General features: G+C 49.0%; 1 protein-coding gene across 1 annotated transcript in view; it reads right to left on the bottom strand.

Moving 5' to 3' along the window:
- Window positions 1-3,500: 3,500 nt before the first annotated feature.
- The window catches only part of KISS1R (KISS1 receptor), a 299,078-nt gene continuing 295,653 nt past the window's right edge, over window positions 3,501-6,925 (bottom strand). Inside the window, exon 6 of the transcript XR_013981179.1 lies at window positions 3,501-3,672. The gene's annotated coding sequence lies outside the window, so the exon portion shown is untranslated. The remainder of the gene's footprint in view (window positions 3,673-6,925) is intronic.

The following is a 6,925-nucleotide window of genomic DNA, read 5'->3' as shown; positions in this document are numbered from 1 at the left end:
TGAAGCTGAGGCTCCAAGACTTTGGCCACCTCAGGAGAAGAGAAGACTCCCTGGAAAAGCCCCTGATGTTGGCAAAGATGGAGGGCGCAAGGAGAAGGGGACGACAGAGGACGAGATGGTTGGATAGTGTCTTCGAAGCTACCAGCATGAGTTTGACCAAACTGCGGGAGGCAGTGGAAGACAGGAGGGCCTGGCGTGCTCTGGTCCAGGGGGTCACAAAGAGGCAGACACGACTAAACGACTAAACAACAACAACAGGAGAAAATAACAGAGGCCAACCAGAGAATTGAGAAGGAAAGTTTAGTCATATCCGCTTCTTCATGACCCCCTGGACCAGAGAACGCCAGGCACTCCTGTCTTCCACTGCCTCCCGCAGTTCGGTCAAACTCATGCTGGTAGCTTCGAAGACACTATCCAACCATCTCATCCTCTGTTGTCCCCTTCTCCTTGCGCCCTCCATCTTACCCAACATCAGGGTCTTTTCCAGGGAGTCTTCTCTTCTCATGAGGTGGCCAAAGTCTTGGAGTCTCAGCTTCAGGATCTGTCCTTCCAGTGAGCACTCAGGGCTGATTTCATTCAGAATGGAGTGGTTGGATCTTCTTGCAGTCCATGGGACTCTCAAGGGTCTCCTCCAGCACCAGAGTTCAAAAGCATCAATTCTTCAGCGATCAGCCTTCTTTGTGGTCCAGCTCCCACTTCCATACATCACTACTGGGGAAACCATAGCTTGAACTATACGGACTTTTGTTGGCAAGGTGATGTCTCTGCTTTTTAAGATGCTGTCTAGGTTTGTCTTAGGAAGTCATAGCGTTGCTCTATTTTGCCTTGGTCAAACCACACCTGGAAAACTGGGTCCAGTTCTGGACACCACGATTTAAGGAGGGTATCGATAAGGTGGAACATGTGCAGAAGAGGACAATCAAGGGTCTGGCAACCAGGCCTTATGAGGAACGGTTGAAGGAGCTGGGTATGTTGGTGCCAGATGGAGAGTCCTGGGTCAGGGCCACATACGTCCTTCAAACCTGACGTTCTAGAAGAATAGGATAATGATGGCACCGAAAAACAAAGGTTGTAAAGAGGGGGGCGAGGAACCACATGGCTTAAAGGGCTCTCTGGCAGATTCATTCACTGACACTGAATAAAGGAGACTGCTTTGAAGTGTGCCAATAACTGTAATTGGCGGTCCCCATTCGAACAGCTTGTGTGTGGGGCAGGGGGAGGGAAGAAGGGGGCTGAGAGTGGAAAGGGGGAAAGGAGCCTCTGATAACCACCTGAGTTATATTTAGGATGACAAGAATAAAGGCACCTCCGGGCTCTAAGTAGCCAGTAAGTGTGAAATTGATCCAGCAATTATTGTAAATATAGAGTGGGAATTTTTTTTTTGAGGTTTTACAGGGAATCTAAGTGCTGTCAACGACCAGGCGGTTTTAAGGAGATTGGGGGTGGGGGTGGGAAAGGAGGGGGGGAAATCCAAACCCCATATTTGCACAGGGTCCCTTTCGACAGAGATGTGCGCCCCCACCAGCACAAGAAAATTGGCAAATGGCTCAAGATTGTAAAGATAAATTGCAGGGGAACCGAGAGAACAAGGCAAGACCGTTTCCCCCTGATGTGAGCGGGGTGGATAGGACCGTCCGCAAGAGAGTCACGCCCCATAGCAGGCAGCCTCGAGTCGGCGATGGAAAATTCCCTTTCATAATTAATAAATGAAGAATATTGCTATTCATTAACGCGGCTGCAAAGGAAGTATTGATCTCTGTCCGGCTGCTGTTCTGCGTGTGTTTGTGTGTGTGTGTGTGTGTGTGTGTGTGTGTGTGCATACACAGAAAGGGACACGGACGTGACATTTTAATGCACCTTGTCTCTCTCTCTCACACACACACCTACACACTCCCACCGCCCCCCAAAATGCAACAAAATTGGTAAAAGAATTCACAGAGAGGGGCTTGGAGCGAAGGGAAAGGTGCAATTTAAAGCAGGGAGGGCGGTGCAACGGGAGAATCTCAGTCCCATCTCGCGCCGTTCGTTCCCATTTGAATATTCGATTAATAATAGATTACAGCAAGCATCGAGAAAATCTCCCGCTGCCAGTCATTTTTTTTTGTAAGCAGGAGAAAGGTCAGGAAAGTAGCGAGAAAGCATCGCAGGGCAGTTTGCGTTATTAAAACATAAAAATACATACCATAATACTAAAACAATAACATTAACCTCGCTCTCACACGCACAGTTTAAAAGGCCATAGATTGTTTAATTAAGCAATGGCCGGGGAGAAGACAAATGTTTTTGCCTTGTGTAACGAAGGCACCAGGCAAACTTCCCTGGGGAGAGCGTTCCACAAATGGGAGCCACTGCAGAGAAGGCCCCGTTCTGATGTTGCCACCATCCGCAGTGCCGGATTTACATATAAGCTAAACAAGCTATAGCTTAGGGCTCTCTTGGGCCCCCCCAAAAAAAGAATTAAAGGGGAAAAAAACCTGGATGTACATTTCCAAAATATAAGATAAAAAGCAAATGAATTAAACCTACCTACAGCAACAGGGACGTGGGTGGCGCTGTGGGTTAAACCACAGAGCCTAGGAGTTGCCGATCAGAAGGTCGGAGGTTCGAATCCCCACGACGGGGTGAGCTCCCGTTGCTCCGTCCCTGCTCCTGCCCACCTAGCAGTTCGAAAGCACGTCAAAGTGCAAGTAGATAAATAGGTACCACTCCGATGGGAAGGTAAATGGCGTTTCCGTGCACTGCTCTGGTTTGCCAGAAGCGGCTTAGTCATGCTGGCCGCATGACCCGGAAGCTGTACACCGGCTCCCTCGGCCAGTAAAGCGAGATGAACGCCGCAATCCCAGAGTTGGTCACGACTGGACCTAATGGTCAGGGGTCCCTTTACCTTTACCTTTTACCTACAGCAACAGTGTTTTGTGTTGTGTAGGCTCCTATGATGTAAGTCATGGGCCCCGCCTGCTAGCCTGCTCCCTAAAATATCACTTCTATATACAGTGGTACCTTGGTTCTCAAACTTAATCCGTTCCAGAAGTCCGTTCCAAAACCAAAACAGCAATCATTTGTTTTTGACAAAGGACAGCTGGACATATAAAGGGCCCCATTACCTTCAGGAGCTGAGGGCCTCACCAAACCTAAATCTCGCTTTACTGGCCAAGGGAGCCGGTGTTTGTCCGCAGACATTTTTCTGGGTCATGTGGCCAGCATGACTAAGCCACTTCTGGCGAACCAGAGCAACGCACGGAAATGCCGTTTACCTTCCCGCCAGAGTGGTACCTATTTATCTACTTGCACTTTGAGGTGCTTTTGAACTGCTAGGTTGGCAGGAGCAGGGACTGAGCAATGGGAGCTCACCCCGTCGCGGGGATTCGAACCACTGACCTTCTGATTGGCAAGTCCTAGGCTCTGTGGCTTAACCCACAGCACCACCTGCGTCCCTTAATAGGTATCTAACCAGTGATATTTTAGGGAGCAGGAAGAGCCCATGACTTACATCCTAGGAGCCTACACAACACAAAACACTGTTGCTGTATGTAGGTTTTATTTTATTTGTTTTTTATCTTATATCTTGGAAATGTACATCCAGGCATTTTTTTCCCCTTTAATTTTTTTGGGGGCCCCCAAGAGAGTGGGGCCCTAAGCTATAGCTTGTTCAGCTTTTACGTAAATCCGGCACTGAGTATCATACAAAATGCATTGTGCGGAACGATACGCAGCCATGCGAATATTACACCAAACTTGTGTACAGAAGTGCAAAAAACCAGAAACAACCTAGGGGAAATGAATTTTCAATTTTTTCCCAGGCCAAAATCTGATATTGGAAACAGAGGGAGTGGAACGCAATAGTGGGGGGAAACGAGAATTGGATAAGATTTGCCCATCTCGAATCTCCCCCCACCATCTGTAGCCGACCCTCCTCTCCCCTCACTTCCTCCAGAGTAAACTCTTTCTCTGTGCCACCCCTCCACGCCCCCCCCCCCCCACTTCCCCGGACAGCCTTCCTCCAGCAGATCCGTGTAGATCAATGCAAAATTAATTAGAGTAATCAACTCGGCTGCGCCGCGGAGATCATACGTGCAGGCTTTTCGGTGACTAATTGGTGATAACTGACAGCTCGCATCCCTAGTGTCTTAGAGGTATTAACACTCCCCCCCCCCCGCCTCGCTTTCCCAGATTAATTACCTTTTCCCACCGCCAGCCCCTTAGCTGTGGGGCAGGAAAGGGGAGGAGACTACAGCTGCCAATCAGAGGGGCTTTGCTGAACATGACTGAGGGAGGAGTCGGTTTGGGGGGAGGCTGGAGTATTCTGCTGTTGTGGGGGTGGGAATCAAGATTAATCATTTAAAGGGGGAGGGAGATGACTTTCGTACCCATTCAAATCCAGAAAATGACCATTGCTGTTGAGTTTTTGGTTTGCAACGAACACTGGTCCTACTCAGAGCAGCAGGCGTCTAAATTAATGAGCCTAAGTCCATTGATTTCCATGGGTCTACTCTGAGTATTACTAACGCTGGGTACAACCCCATAAAACACTGCGCGTGCGTCTCTCTAGAATATTTCTCTCTTTCTTTCTTTCAAAAAAATCAATTTTAATTAAGAATACAGACCGCTCTCGCGTCTTGTTTCAGATACGTAATAATACGTGCGCTGTTCTTACTGGGTTGCATCCTGCTCAGAGTAGACCCACTGAGATTGCATAGATGAAACTCGCTTCAGAAGACATCGATGGGAACCGATTCAAATCCAGTTCAGAGCATATCTGCACCCAACTCAAGTCTCTACTCAAAGTAGACCTATTGAAAATAATGGAGCTGCGCCAGTCATGGCCTTTAATTTGAGCGGGTCTGCTAATGTTGGGGAAAACCCAATATGTGCCCTCCCTGCTCACAGAATTTCCATCTTTGGGGTGTTGCACAGGTTGATCCTGAGAAAAACACAACAGCAACAATTTATTATTTATACAAGCAAGAGTTGGAAAGGAACCGTGCTTAAGTCTGACCCCTGCTCAAGGCAAGGATCCTGTCAAGGTGGCCATCCATAATGATAATAATAATAATTATACATTCTTTACCGTATACCCCACCCATCTGTCTGGGCTCCAAACAGAAAATTAAAGACACAATAAAACATCAAACATTAAAAACTTCCCTAAACAGGGCTGTCTTCAGATGTCTTCTAAAAGTCTAAAAGTTTTTTATTTCCTTGACATCTGCTGGGAGGGCGTTCCACAAAGCTCCGAGGATCCCTGCTAAGGCAACTACCCAAGAGGTTTTCTCCGTGGGGAGCTGGATATATAGGACCTCAGGCAGCTCTAAAGATTCCTGCTATAGCAAACGACTGGAGATGTTGTCTCTGTGGGGAGCTGGAGCAAAGAGCATAAGAATTCCTGCTGAGGAAACGACTGGAGATGTTGTCTCTGCAGAGAGCTGGAGCAAAGAGCATATTCAGGACCTTATAGGTAAAGGTAAAGGGACCCCTGACCATTAGGTCCAGTTGTGACCGACTCTGGGGTAGCGGCGCTCAACTCGCTTTACTGGCCGAAGGAGCCGGCGTTCAGCTTCCGGGTCATGTGGCCAGCAGGACTAAGCCGCTTCCGGCGAAACAGAGCAGCGCACGGAAACGCCGTTTACCTTCCCGCCGGAGCGGTACCTCTTTATCTACTTGCACTTTGACGTGCTTTCGAACTGCTAGGTTGGCGGCAGCAGGGACCGAGCAACGGGAGCTCACCCCGTTGTGGGGATTCGAACAGCTGACCTTCTGATTGGCAAGTCCTAGGCTCTGTGGTTTAACCCACAGCGCCACCCATGTCCCTATTCAGGACCTTGGAGAGCTCTAATCTCACCAAAGCAGCTATTTTAATAATGTTGTCGCTGCAGGGAGCTGGAATCAGCTGCAGCCGTGTGTAGGGTGACCAGGCTTGAATTGTGGCAGGCTCTGAGGGCCTTCTGGCGGTTCCCTCCCTGCGAGAAGTGAGGTTACAGGGAACCAGGCAGAGGGCCTTCTCGGTGGTGGCGCCCGCCCTGTGGAACGCCCTCCCATCAGATGTCAAGGAGCTAAAAAACTATACAACTTTGAGAAGAAATCTGAAGGCAGCCTGTTTAGGGAAGTTTTTGATGTTTCATGTTTTGTTTTTATATGTGTTTGGAAGCCGCCCAGAGTGGATTGGGAAACCCAGCCAGATAGGCCGGGTATAAATAATAAAATGGTGATGACATCAGGTGATTGACAGGTGGGTCAAACATGGCGCATGGGGTGTGGGGGAGATCAGGACCCAGCCGGCTGACCGGATCCCAATCCCACAGGCAAATCTGCCCCTCCCTGGCCACATCGACCATTAACCCTTTCTTATACCACATTCAGTTTGATTCCCTGGGAGAGTTTCACAGCTTCCTGGGACCCAAGACCCATTCTGACCTTAGACCAGCATCTCAGAGCTTGGGCACTACCAGAGGTGATCCAAACCCAGCCCTGATCCCACACCAACCTCTGGGTTCCTCTCTCTCTCTCTCTCTCTCTCTCTCTCTCTCTCTCGTCCTTAATAATTACAGCTGCGAGTCAATAGCAATTAGGGCTAACAGCCACTCAACGGAATTGACGCAAATTATTTTAATTTTATGTTTTCATTGACCAGCCTTTTCCAGGTTGCTGCCCTGCTTCCTCGCTCTTTTCCCTGTCCCCATTTGGAGCAGACAAAGGAGGGGTTAGGAGTAGGAGGAGGGTGGAGTTGGGGTGGCAGAGAAAACCCCGGCGTAATTAATTGCCCGTCCGCAAACCCCACCCCAATCTGACTCCCTGGACACCTCCTTAAGGATAAATAATTCTCAGAAGGGGGGAGACTGCCACACCTTTCTTCACTGCTTGACAAAAAACAAACCCTGTTGTTGTTGTTTAGTCGTGTCCAGCTCTTCGTGACCCCCTGGACCAGAGC

The sequence above is a fragment of the Podarcis pityusensis genome (genome assembly GCF_964106645.2).
Source record: "Podarcis pityusensis genome assembly, chromosome: 18".
NCBI classification, from domain to species: Eukaryota; Metazoa; Chordata; class Lepidosauria; order Squamata; family Lacertidae; genus Podarcis; species Podarcis pityusensis.
The sequence above is the reverse complement of the archived record's forward strand: the minus strand, read 5'-3'. Positions and strand labels throughout refer to the sequence as shown.